Source organism: Pteropus alecto, unplaced genomic scaffold (assembly GCF_000325575.1).
Source record: "Pteropus alecto unplaced genomic scaffold, ASM32557v1 scaffold17, whole genome shotgun sequence".
Lineage (NCBI taxonomy): Eukaryota > Metazoa > Chordata > Mammalia > Chiroptera > Pteropodidae > Pteropus > Pteropus alecto.
Genome location: NW_006440645.1, coordinates 8,442,273 through 8,456,099, shown reverse-complemented (window position 1 = coordinate 8,456,099; position 13,827 = coordinate 8,442,273). Strand labels below are relative to the sequence as shown.

Sequence of the window (13,827 nt, the reverse complement as noted above, 5' to 3'; positions counted from 1 at the left end):
CTCTGGTTTAAATAAATTAAGCTGCATTTTATCTAAGTGATCCCTTAAATTCACTAACTAATCCTGAAAATTTTCCCAAAAGAATAAGGCAGAGAGATTGTTTAAAGGATCACAAATCTGCAGCCATTATAGCATATTTTTGCTTTTAACTTTTAAAGCACAATATAGTAATAAATTATAATATATTCACAATCATAGTATTTCATCATGTCTTTTATATTCTAAAGTTTTTGATTTTTTTCAGGAAAAATGTCAGCACTTAGGCTAACACTATCATTTAATGACTGCTTTTATGACTTTGCTATATACTATATTTTCAAAATGCTTTTAAATTATAATAGCTTTGCCTTAAAAACAGCAAATAGTTAGCAAAGAAATTCAAAGACATCTTAATACACATAAAAAAGTTTGAAAACATTTCTGCCAGTGGCAAAAGCATAAACACAGTTTACAACTTACTCAGAATGGAAACTTTGAAATTATAAATTTAAAACTTTTTTAATTGACAGATTTGCAGAATTTCAACTTTTGCATAAAACAATACTTTATGCATACTTTGTATTTCTCCATTTCAAATTTACCCTGTTAAATTTTTATAATGTCACTACATGTAAATCAATGAGATGCATTCAACCATTAAAGAATTTTTTGGACACTTTGCAAAAGGTAGAAGAACTATGACGTTGCAGAATTACTAGAAGTACAGTATTTACAGTTGAAAGATGATAAGCTTTCCACAAAGATTACTAAAAAAATACTGCTTTTTATATTTTGGTTGACATTTAAGTTTATTTTATTTTTCCTGATGTTCAAAAATACTTCATAACCAATTTCATAAAATAGCTATTATTCTACTTCCCAGTTTCATGTGACACAAGACACCAGAACACATCCAGCAGTGGAGTTCATCTCATTAAACTCCTCTTACTTTTAGCATTCCCAAAGCAAATATGTAAATATAAGTAATCTCTCATTTTACTGCTTATGTTGGTAAAAAAAAAAAATGTTAGTTCCTATAAGGAAAGCCATACATAAATGTAAGAAGTAGATTAAATATTTAAAAACTTAGACCATTCAAAAAAAATATTTTTTAAACATGGCAGTATTTTGGAGTGGAATGTGCTTTCAAAGGCCTGATGATCATGTGGCCAGAGGATGTTTCCCAAGCAAGTCCGTCATCTACTTTCACGACAATGATTTCTAAAATCTGGTCAGAACTTTCAGTTCGCCTGCTTTGTTCTAAGTCCATTTCCTCAGGTGACCCCACCCTAACTTGCCTTTATGGCTCATTTTCCTAATAGGAAAAGATTGGTCTGGAGTCTGCTTCAGAATTCAAGAAGTTACTTCCATGCACATACTTTAACGTGAAAAGTTCCTCAAGAATATGGCTTATGTTCGACTCTGATGAAACCAGTTCAAAATACACAACCGGTAGAGTGAGAGGAAATCCAAATTAGCTGGAGTCATCTCAATTGGAAACAGAAAGATTTCTAGGATTTATGGAATGCAAAGTGAGTGGTGAGTGGTTTTGAACTTTTTAGATACCAGCATTCATAGATAATACCTACTCATAGTCACTGCCTCTCTGGGATACGGGCACTTTGAAAATTACCTGTAGGTGGTTTTCAAATGTTCATGGCCATTAGAACTCATGCAGTCCATTATTTTTCCTGGTTTTCCTCCTAGATTTCCTTTCCCCATCAGATTTGCATATTTTCTAGACTACCACTGATAAGAACACACAAATCCATGGATACCTGGCCCCACCTTCCTCCACCTCTGCTTCCCCACACCAACTTATGAACAGAGGTCTCAGAAAGTGAGGGATAAAGTATATTATATTTGTTATAGCACACCTGTCTTTTCACTATCATTTGCCCACGTGGTCTGTGCTGGGAAACAATTACTGATAATGATGAAAAGAATGGGCTCGCTCATGATTCCACTGCTTAGTGGCTATACAGCATAACTAAGTCTCTTCAAGCCTTAATTTCTTCATCTCCAAGAAGGAGATAATATTACTGTCTCACGAGGTTACTGGGAAGACTAAACAAGACAACACTAATAAAGAGCTGAGAAGAATAACGGACACATTACAAGCACCCAATAAACTATTTGGAGAAGCCATGTAAGGAATTCAAAATGTAGCCAATCTTTTCCTTTTAAGAGAAATGTCTGGATGCTTTTCAAAAAGGCAGCAGGTTCTGGGGTTCTTCATGTTCTCTGGAGTACAACGAGGCTTTCTCAGGAAATAATAGCTATGCTTTTCACACTTTTATTAGTCTTAGAATCCCTGACTTATCAAAAAACATAAGAACAGAATAGCATAACACAGGTTAACACATCATCTGTAATTCTGGCATTTGGAATGATTGTGTACAGGAGAACTCTGTCATTCTTTTGTCAGAAGTTCAAAGGGAAACTTATTTCCCTTTCTGATCAGAAATGTAGATTTCTGAATGAAAATGCTAAACTATAGGAAATAAAAATGAAACGATCATTTGAAAGGCAAACAGGAACCATCAGTCAAATTTCTTTTTAAAATAGAGTATTTATTTCAGGTTCCTTAGTAACAACAGCAGAGGAAATCTCGACTCCAGTAGCTTTTTCTGTGTACGTTTTTTGGTTTTTGTCTGAGATGAAGAACCTGCCCTACCTTGACATCTCATTGAAAAGAGGCAAGGGGGGGTAGGCGGTGTGGGGGGCGGTAATTTAAATTTCATTTTTCTTTAATGGAAAGAGATTAGCAACATCTCCCTTCATTTTGATTTTTGAGGTCCATTAATCCCCCTGGTTTGCATTTAATATCAGTCTTCTTTTAGGCTAGAAACTATCTTTGCTTCCCTGGCGGGTTTGACAGCACTCAATTCTTAAATGAAACTTTATAGAAAGGGGAAAAAAAGTGTACTCTGAAACAAAAAGTCCCCATATTTTCCACGTTAAAACCTTTCTTTGTTTTCATGCTTCTTTGGAAACTAAAAGCTCTAAAATTGATGGAGTCTCTAACTTTCAATGGTAGTGAAACCAGAGACCTTTCTTCCTCACAGGAAGTTCATCAGGGAACTGGTAGCTGGCAGGGGGGGCGGGCGGGAAGACGTCGGTGTCATAGTCGATGATGTCACCGGCTGTAAGTGCCTGTTGCAATTTCATAGCAATAAGTTTGGAAAAATAGAAAAGCAATAACTAGAATTCTCCTTCCTGGGGAAGTTCAACTAATTCAATTGGACATTCTGTTGCTAAATTTTTACCAGAGCTAGAGTCTCTAACCCTATTTCAACAAAAATAGGTAGAATACTATTAATGTTTTTGGCAGTACATTTGATTGTGCTGAGAGGTTTGCATGCTTCAGCTTGTAACCTATTTCCCTCGATATATGAACATTATTTTCCTCTTATTTTAATGCAGAAAGTTTAAGGCAACGGTATTAACATTGTCTTTTATTTCCTAATTTTCTTCCTTATACTTCACCAAGTGAACACCATAATAAAACCTGAAAATAGCAATTCTTCCCCCTGACAATACCTCCGATTTCTACATTTAACCAGATTATCTCTTCTCCCTCTCTTTTTCCTATAAAACACAAGTAGACATGGTCCAGGTTGTTGACCATGAAAGGTAAACACTGCACTCTAAGTAATAAGATACTGTAAGTCAATAACTGAATTTCCTTTAGAGAAAAAAATCAATAATGGAAATCTCTGAAGTCTTAGAAATCGTGTTGTAGAAGAATAATTAATAACATAAAAAGATCTGTCGTATGTTAACTGGAAAGGCAGGTTACAGAACACCAGCTACCACCTCGTGACATGTGTTCTACCTCTCCATCAGCATCATTGTGCCATTATTTCCTCATTCCCCACACTCCACCAACCCACACTGCCAGCCCCCTCCTCCCTAATGCCACCCAGCTGGCAGTGGCCTGTGGCACTTGATTTTCCTTTTCTAATTAAGAGGAATCCCATTCCCCCCACGATCTCTCTGTCCTTCCACCGACACCCCAGCCCTTCACCTTTTCAGCGACCTTTTGGAAGTTAGAGCTGGATCTGCAGCAGACATGTTGCTACCATGAAGAAAATATGTCAAGAGCAATCATGTGTTATAAAATGTTTAGCAGCCTCTTTGTCATGCAGAAAGGGGGAGTGGGAGCTCTCGTATGCAGTGTTTGCTGATTTCCTCGGTGTAAATACCCCACCATGTTCTGTTTAAAGCTGACAATGTGACGTCACTTAACATCACGTTAAGTGATGGGCAATGAGCACATCATTACATAGTATTTCTACCACAGTTATAATAGATATAAATAATCTTAAGTATCTAGATAATAGTGAAATGTAGTAAAATAATTAAGAGGTGATGAGTTTGAGTATTTATTTTTAAAATAATTGTTTTTATTTTATTCAAAAATAATTTAAATGTTTATAAAATTTAATTTTTAACGACGCTTGTTTCACCACCATCTCACGAATTCCTGAAAATATAACCACTGGCTCTCCCAGGTTGCTCCAGCATCCCACTGCTCAAGAGAATCCCAGAGACAGGGATCTAATGACATTTAATAACATTGCTAAAATCTGTCTACTCCGAACTTTGCGTTATGTCAAAAAGTCAACCTAGGTTTGACTAAGCTACATACTATAGTTTTCTGTTACTGGCAGAAGAAGCATTTGTAACTGATACATCCAGCAAACTCTCTTCTGTCTCAATCTCTTGTTAATCATCCCCTTTCTCAGAATATTTCCCCACCGACAGGACCCCCACTATGTATGAGGCTGGCTCCTTCTCAAAACTGAGGTTCCGTTAGGCCAAAGTCATCTGCCCAGAAAGGGCTTCCCTAATCACTCAATGTTTCTACTTTTTATCACATTTTCTGTACTTGTAACTATCTGAAACTATATGTGTGTGTGTGTCTGCGTCTGCGTGCATGTATATTTTTCTCCTTGTTTATTGCCTGCTTCTCTTACCAGAGGGAGAATTCTTTGAGAGGAGAGCATTGACTTTGCACCGTAGACAAGGTTATAGGGTGAATACATCCAGTGTTGTGGAGAGATAGGTTACATTGAGCAAATAAATAGAAGTATTAAGGATAAAGGGAGTCGAGATTCTCATTAGCAGAGAAGACGCTTATAAACCTGGAAAGAGGGAAGGCTGGAAAGAGCTCTGAGGTCCTGCAATAGAATAGTAAGTATTGAGATAAGCTCATGATTTTGTAACGTGTATATTACAGTTTGCCTTAGTCCATTTGGGCTACTGTGACAAAGTACTACAAACTGGGTACCTTATAAACAAGAGAAATTTATCTCACAGTTCTAGGGGATGGGCATCTAAGATCCGGGTGCCAGCATGGTCAGGCGAGAGCCCTTTTTGAGGTCACAGACTTCTCATATGGTGGAAGGTTAGGGGGCTCTGTGGGGTCTCTTTATAGGAGACGTAATCCCATTTATGAGGGCTCCACCCTTAAAACCTCATCACCACCCAAGACCTCCACATTCTAACACCATCACATAGGATGCTAGGGTTTCAACATTAAATTTGGGGGGAAAACAAACATCTAGACAATAGCCTAGATACATACAGATTTATTATAGATGAATACTGGTCAGATATTTATACGTAAGGTTATTATATACATATATCACAATGAAACATGTACTCGAGTTTTAGTAATCATTGATTGATAAATTCCATAAATATTTTTGAAGCCCATTATGTGCCAAGCACTATTCCAAGCATGATATGGTGAATGAAATAAAGGTTCTGCCTTCATAGCAGGAGAAAGAGAAAAATAAAAATGAAGCAAAACAGAAACAAATCCCAATTACGATGAGTGCTCTGAAGGAAACACAGTGAGCTCGTAGCGATGACTAATGGGCAGCAGGACGCCTCCCTTAAACTGAAGGGGCCCAGGATAAATTCTCGGAAGAGGAAAGAAACACCTAAAACCTGAATGATGAGTAGTCAGTACTGAGAAAATAGTGTTCCAGGCAGAGAAAGAGTAAATATCAAGGCCCCAGAGTAGGGAACCTAAAGAGGGCCACTGTGGACTAAAGTGTGTGCCCCCAAGATCCACGTTGAAGCTCTCACTCACTCCCAATGGGTGAAATGGGATCTTTAGAAAGTAATTAAGGTTAAATGAGGTCATAAGGTGGGGTTCTAACCCAGTAGGATGGGTGGCCTTAGAAGATGAGGAAGAGACACCAGAGATCTCTCTGCCATCTTAGCACACAGTAAGAAGGAGGCCGGATGCAAGGCAGGAAGAAGGCTCTCACTGGATCCTGACCATGCCAGCCCTCTGATCTCAGACTTCCAGCCTGCGGAATGCTGAGAAAATAAATGTGTGTTGTGTAGGCCACCTAGCGTATTGTATTTGGTTATCTCAGCCCAAGCTGACTAATATGGATTTTGATACCAAGAAGTGAAGTACTGTTATAATAAATACCTAAACACATAGAAGTGGCTTTGGAACTGGGTAATGGGTAGAGGCTGGAAGAATTTTGAAGAGCATGATAAATATATGGATGTTTAAGGTGATTCTGGTGAGATCTTACAGGGAAATGAGGAACATGTTACTGGAACCCGGAGGAAAAGTGATCTTTGCTATAAAGTGGCAAAGAACTCGATTAAATTCATCTGGTTTTGTGGAAGGCGGAACTTGCGAGCAATGGAATTAGAGACCAAGCTGAGCAGAATTCTAAGCAAAGTGTTAAAGGCCTGGCTTCGTTTCTCTTGACCACTTAGAGTAAAATACAAAAAGAGAGAAGATTTGAAGAACTAATTGTTAAGCAAAAAAAAAAATTATAACTTGAAGACTTAGGACATTCTCAGTTTACCCACATCACAAAAAATTAGAAAGATTACCCTGAAGAGGACAGTAGGGGTCTGGCGGAACGACCATTTGACAGAGATCATGGGTGCGACTCACTGATTTCATCAAACATCTCAGCGGAAACCAAGAATAGAGACAGGATTATACCAGGAAAGATACTGCAGGCTTGAACTAGAGGGGACAGAGAAAGTGGGATGGATCGAAGGAAGGCCATCAGACTTCTTAGATTCCTCAGAACCAGACCATAGAACTATTGGACGATAAACATGAGCTATTCTTCAAGGAAAGTGAAAAATGATGTGGAAGGCAGTTCAGAGATCACTAGAGCTTCCACTCACATCACAGGCACAGTGGGCAAGGTCGTTTCCCCCTCCTCTGTTTCAAAGAGTGGGGGCCACCTCTCAGGTTTCCCATAGGCCAGCGTGACTTTATCCAGTGCCTCAGCAGTGAGGCTGTGGGTGCAGACAGGGTCCTTGCAGAGAGCTAGAGCAGCGGAGCCATTTGGCAGAGCTATGAAGGTAAGGCTGCTACTCCAGCGGGTCTAGATGACAGAACCTGGAACTGAAGAGGATTATTCTCGAGCCTTAAGAGTTAATGGAATTTGTCTTGCTAAGGTTGGGCTTGCTTGAGCCCTGTCCTCCTGTCTTCTTCCCAGTCTCTCCCTTTTAGTGAGAACACCTGTACTGTGCCTGTTTCACCACCGTACACTGTAAGCACACACCTTTCTGGTTTCCCAGGTTCACAGCTGGAGAAGAATTTTGCCTTAGGATGTATCAAACCTCCAGTCTCACCCATGTCTGATTTAGATGATATTTAGATGTGACGTTGACCTTTAGATTTTATAGTTAATGCTGGAATTAATTAAGACTTTTGGGGCTGTTGGGATGAAGCGAATGCATTTCGCATGGGAAACGGATGTGGATTTTGAGGGGGCCAGAGGCAGAATGTCCTGGACTGAATTTTTCCCCCTAACATTCATATGTTCAAGCCCTAACCCAATGGAATTATATCTGGAGATAGGGTCTTTAAGATGTAATTAAGTTTCAATGAGGTCATAAGGGCGAGTTTGTATGTGTTTCTTTACAGGTCATATAGTAGAAGAACCTTTCCCTTTCATAGAGTTTTTAAGTATTTTTTGTATTGTCACCACTTCATGCTTCATTCATCAGAGGACAGAGCACGTGGGCCAAGTTGCTAAATCTCAGCTGAGTTCTAAGAAGAATCCAGGTGAACCCCACAGACTACGGAAAGGTCACAGAGAGAATCTCAAACATGCCACTGCTTTCTAAACGATTTGCTAATAGATACGCCCGTCACTCACGACCAGCGCTCTTTCGTGATATAGTCACATCCTCATGCTTGTTCTAAGCAATGTCAAGAGTTTCATGAACTTCCAGGCTAGCAAAACTTATGATCTCCTGGGTATAACCTTTCTCTACCATTCTCAACATATGCTTTTAAGCTTAGAAATTATTGCTATTTTGTGTGTGTGTGTGTGTGTGTGTGTGTGTAGCCAGTGAAGAAACAGAGTGGCATAAATACAGCAAATAAATAGGAGGAGGATCTTTACAGTAAATGTCTAAGTGATTTGCTAGGCAACATTTGTTCTCAGGTTTACAAAGCCTATCAGCATAATAGGCAAGAACCCCTCTCCCTATCTTCTTCTATGGAATAATGCATATCTTTTGTGGTTGGAAAAAAACAAAACAAAACAAAAACAAAAACAAAAGAACAAAGTAAAGTATGAAATGACCTAGCCAGCTGGTTTCTGAGGCTGACATGGTCTGTGCGGTGCAGGGATGTGGCTGATAAACCCCATTCAGAAGCTCATTTCATTTTCTTCAGCTGGGACTAGAGTTGGCCTCCACCACGTGTGAGAAGATGCATCACACACTAAGGCATAGCAAGCCTCTTCTTTTGCATAAATTGCTTTTTCTTATAGCTCATCTCGAACGGCTGCAGTTCATTTTGCTCCATATTCCAGTGATGACAGTTAGCATCACAGTGGCATTTCTGCAGTTTAGTTATGACAGAGTGCCCGAGGCTTGAGTTCGGTTGCTATAGAGCGGATTCACCAGGGTAAATCTAAGTTTTCATAAGCCACCTCTTCCAGGAGAGTCTGAGAATGCCAGACCCGGAATGAAGTTTGAGCAGTGTGCTCTGTTCCTTCCCTTCTAATTTCCACCAGTAATTATAAAACCATGCAAGCTAAATGTTCTTTGTCAAAGAATATCCTTCTTTGCTAAAAGGCTTTTATCAGATTTATCCCTTCAAAGCCATCAAGGCAAATTGGCTTCAATTTTTTCTAATTTTAACATCCCAGCTACAGAGGCAGGTTTATCAGCACTCATGTCCAATAAAAATTTGGTCTAACAGATATTTTTCACGATACACTTAGAGTCTGAATTGGTGGTGATTTTTTTAAAGGCTTTTCTTTTTTATGTTAAATTGTCTTGTACATGTTGGAAATATATATTTTTTTTCAATTTAAATAGTCGACACTGCAAGCACACCATCTTGTAATAAATAACCTTAGAAAAATCAACCCACCATGATTGCGTGTTAATTCATATAGCCTGAGTAATGGTGAGAATCCTCACTAAAAGCAATGGAGAAAAATACACAGTTAAGAAACATTACACAAACACAGTCTAGATTACATGGAGTTGAAAACAAACACATTTAAAATATTTTGGTACTTCCTAAATATTTTCATTTTTTTCCTTTTTTCTCAAATATGAATTTATCATTATGTAGAAAGCACTACAAATAATACAACCTGCCAGTTTGGAAGGACAATAATGTTATAGAAATAAATACTTAAATGGTTTCCATTTTACTTGCATGGAAGATATCTTCAGATAGGAATCCTGACTTTTTGGGTATGAAGCTGTCTCCACCTCTATCTACTTCTTCATTAGCACCCATTTTAATCCTATATCTGACGTTTATTAAAGAGGTAGGTGACTGAAAATGGAAAAACCTCACCAATGTGGGAAAGTAGAGAAAAACATCATTAATCTTTAGCTCTGTAACCAAAAGCCTTAAAGAATGTTAGGAGCTCAAGTATCCAAGTTATACAAAAGCTCCACTATGATTTTGACAGTAAATAGATTACTATGATTAATTGCACATATCAATGGCATTTAAATTCTGTCATTCAAATTCATAAATTTATTGAGAATCTTTGAAGCTCTGAGATTACGAAGAGCAAATGGTCATGATTACTTTTATCCTGTAATTATCATTCACCGGATTTCAAGCCCCTGATACATGCTAAGCTAAATAAGTACACAGAGCGTCTCTTTTGAGCATCATAACAACGCCATGACGTAGATATGATTACTTCTATTTTACATTTGAGGATACGGCATAAGTCTTGGCCCTCAGAGTTCTCAGGTTCTCAAGAATTGACAATGAAGTGTTTGTTATAAGTTGGTCATACTCAGATATTCTAGAAAATTTGTTTTCAAATGCTTAAAATATTTAAAATTGAATACTTAAATATTTTATTTGTTATGTTTTCTCAAATACGTTTTTAGCTTCTATTGAAACAAATCATGTGATTTTTATCCTTCATTCTGTTAAAATCTTGTTTAATTGACATTCCTATGTTGATCCATTCTAATTCATGAATAATATGCACGTTATATGCTTAGTCCCTTGATATCAAGAATTAGCTGAAATGTATGGTATCAGAAGTGGGCATAAAATACGTTTGTTGAGAGAAGTAAAAGCCATTGGGGAATAAGGATTTTATTTTGCAAAGTCCGGAAGTCCAAATTAGTTAGTTATAAGTAACTCTATTTCTGGGTTTTGTTTCATATTTTCAGTCTATCTCCTTATTTAGTAGGTGTATGTGCTGCTTTTAGGATTACATTCCTCCTTAAAAAACCTCTAATGGATGAACTGGACCTGTTTATGACTAACTTCTGTGAAGTTAAAGCTTTCTTTTGAAAGAGTCGAATTGTCAGCTCAGTTAGGAACCGGAAAAGGGGGACTTTATGGCACTCGATTACAAGTTATCAATATAAGTAGAGAAACCTAGAAATGTGGCTAAAAGTAGTGTTTATATTATTATTATAAGAACCAGATGACATAGAGCAGCTCTTCTGCTTCTGTTAGCAGCTCTCTGCTAGCTTTCTGGTTTAAACTTCCAGAGATTATCTGAATTAGAAGTTTAGCCAGGATGCAAAACCATTGGATGGTTGAATAAAAATACATCCTGAACATAATGCGAAGGCAGGTTGCAGTCTAGCTATCTGTTAAGATGAAATCAGCTGCATTGCCTTTTATAGCTTTTATATATTCAAATTTTAATATATTCAAATCCTGCGAAATGTGCAAGACCCTGCACCCTCATTTCATGTCCTTTGAAATTAGTGATTAAACTCTCTTTAAAGCGATGCCTCAAAAACTGGTGTCTGACAAGTTTTTAAATTGTATGGCACTCTGGTAAAGAATCTGTCCATAATGAACCCTTGAATTTAAAAATCAGGTTTAGAATTGCAATCGCCTTTTCACTATGATCAATGTGGACATTTGAAGACTCAGCTCAAAATCAAGAAAAAATTCTAATTTAATTATTATAATGTTCTCTGCAAACATGTCTTGAAAACAAAATAAAAATTAGATATTCAATTTAATTTACTGTCCACAAGAGAGAATAATTAATAGTTATCCATTAAGGCTGACCCCACCATGTTGATATAAATGCAATATTTAACTATTAAAGACATTTCTCACTCCTTCTCATGAAGACTGCATTTCCACAGTGTCAATGAGGGCTTTCTCCTACACTTACCACAGCGTTAGAGAATTTAAACTGATTAATGACTGATTTCTCACAATCGAAACCTGGAATATCTGGGTTTGATACTGTGATATAATATGTCGTTGTTTAGTTGTTAGGCCATTAGGAACATTTACTAGATGTTTAATATAACGCCAAACTAACTTTTATAAATTTAAATACTGCATTCTTAAAAAATATTCACCTCAATATCTTGTTAGCATTTCACTACTACCATTCATTTTGCAGATGGTTAAAAGGCATAAAACACTCCATCTTTTCTCCTTTGGAGATAAGAATCCTAGACTGTGTTGTATATCTCCCCAATTCATGACAATTGAATGTCATTATTTCCTTAGAAAAAAAAAGAACAATGAGAAATATTAAGGGTCCTGTTATCATGTGCTTCTGTATGCTTAGCATGTAAAATACCATGAAAGGCTAGAAATTATTATTATCATATCTAATGATACTGCGAGTCTTAATTACTGCCATTGATGTGAGCACATAATACCAGATCATTTTCTCTTTGTCTCTGTTCTCTTTCCATTTAAAGCCTAAGCCATACTGTCCTTTACCCTTTGGCCTCATTTTTTTTCTTTTCTTTTTTTTTTTTTTGGCTGCAAAAAATGAAGACCTATTTCACAATCTGGATTGGTTCAACATATTTAAGCCCATTACAAGGTTTTTAAAATAGCTAATAGGTTGGGAAAAACTTTTTCTCCAAATAATTTAAATGCAAAATTAAAAAATGAGCATACTATTGATTCTCTTAGAATGACACTTCTAAATGCAAAGTTCTTTAATGCCTTACGCTTTTTCAATCATATGTTGATTGGCTGAAAACCTAGTAGTCTTTTGTGTGTGTATAATTGCCTATCTGTTTTCATATTGTTCTAACTTCCTTGGTCTTCCTCTAAGAATCATACAGTATGACTCTAGATAAACCAGTTCATGGTGATTCTCAAAGTAACTTTACAAAAATACAAAAGACACTGGAATGATATCCCTAACATTAAGAATTACACATTAGAATATTCCATTGTACCCTTTAAAAATAAAAATGCTGGCTGTTTGCTAGTATTAACTTGTTATTTTTAATTATAATATTCCCTAAGTGAATATAAACATAAAGCCTGCAATAAATGTCTAGTGTTTATAGTTCGTAGATAAAAATATGGAAGCCATGTGCAGTGATGCATTTTACTCATCAACACATTCTGAAAAGGTAGGTGTGTGGAAAACTAATGACAGCACAGAAAAAAAAATACGGAAGTCATATATAAACACAATAATGCATCCATAAAACTTAAAGTAATGGTACTAGTTTAATATTTTCAATGATATTGTTTTACTGAAACTAAATAATGAGCTTCTTTTATATATTAATCCAATATCACGGTGAACCAATCTGAGAATGTACACCACAATGTACACCACGAATTTTTTTTTTAAAGAGTTAAAATATCATCTCAAAAATCCTTCACTGGGAATATCCCATTACACGTGGTATCCATAAAGCCAGACTTCATGCAATGCAAATATGGTACTAAATGCTAAGGCACAGGACTTCTAAGAGCTTGGCATAACTAATGCTTTTCTAGTTATTCTCTCACTGCTTTTCACTATTCAAACTAATGTGAAACTTTTTTTATAAAATTCTTCATGGAACTCTTTGGACTTCCTGTAGCTCAAATGCATTATCCTTAGGCCAAATTTGTCTCTCTTTTCTCATTAGCCCGCTACGATCACTTTGTTACACTGTGCTATTTTTTTTTTTTTTTGGTATTAAATCAAAACCTAAATTGATTGAATAACTTAAATATCAAGCCATAGTGTATGAAAATCATTGCTCATTGCAAATTACTGGAAAAAATAAGATTTTAAAAATAACTAGTAAAATAATTTCACATGAATGCAATAGTAGATACAGAATATTAGCTTTTTAATTTTAGGATATATCAATTTAGCGGCAGCCAATATGTCCTCTAATATGTGAAGGAAAAATGATGTCACTTCAGGTAACCCCTGGGTCCTGAATAGTCATAACCATGAAAGCAAATGATGGGACTAAAATCAGACTGAGTACGTGGGTACAAAGTGGCCATCCATAAGCCAAAATATTCTTATATAAACATTTTATTATCATCGAAATGAGAATCCAAATACAAAATTACTTCAGCCAAAATATTTCTCCTATTGTGTCTTTATT

General features: G+C 36.6%; 1 non-coding gene across 1 annotated transcript; it reads left to right on the top strand.

Annotated features, from left to right (window-relative positions):
- The first annotated feature begins 12,803 nt into the window (after nucleotides 1–12,803).
- Nucleotides 12,804–12,873, top strand: LOC112484648. Its single transcript, XR_003048098.1, has one exon. It is a non-coding gene; the product is annotated as a small nucleolar RNA SNORD63 (small nucleolar RNA).
- Nucleotides 12,874–13,827: the final 954 nt, after the last annotated feature.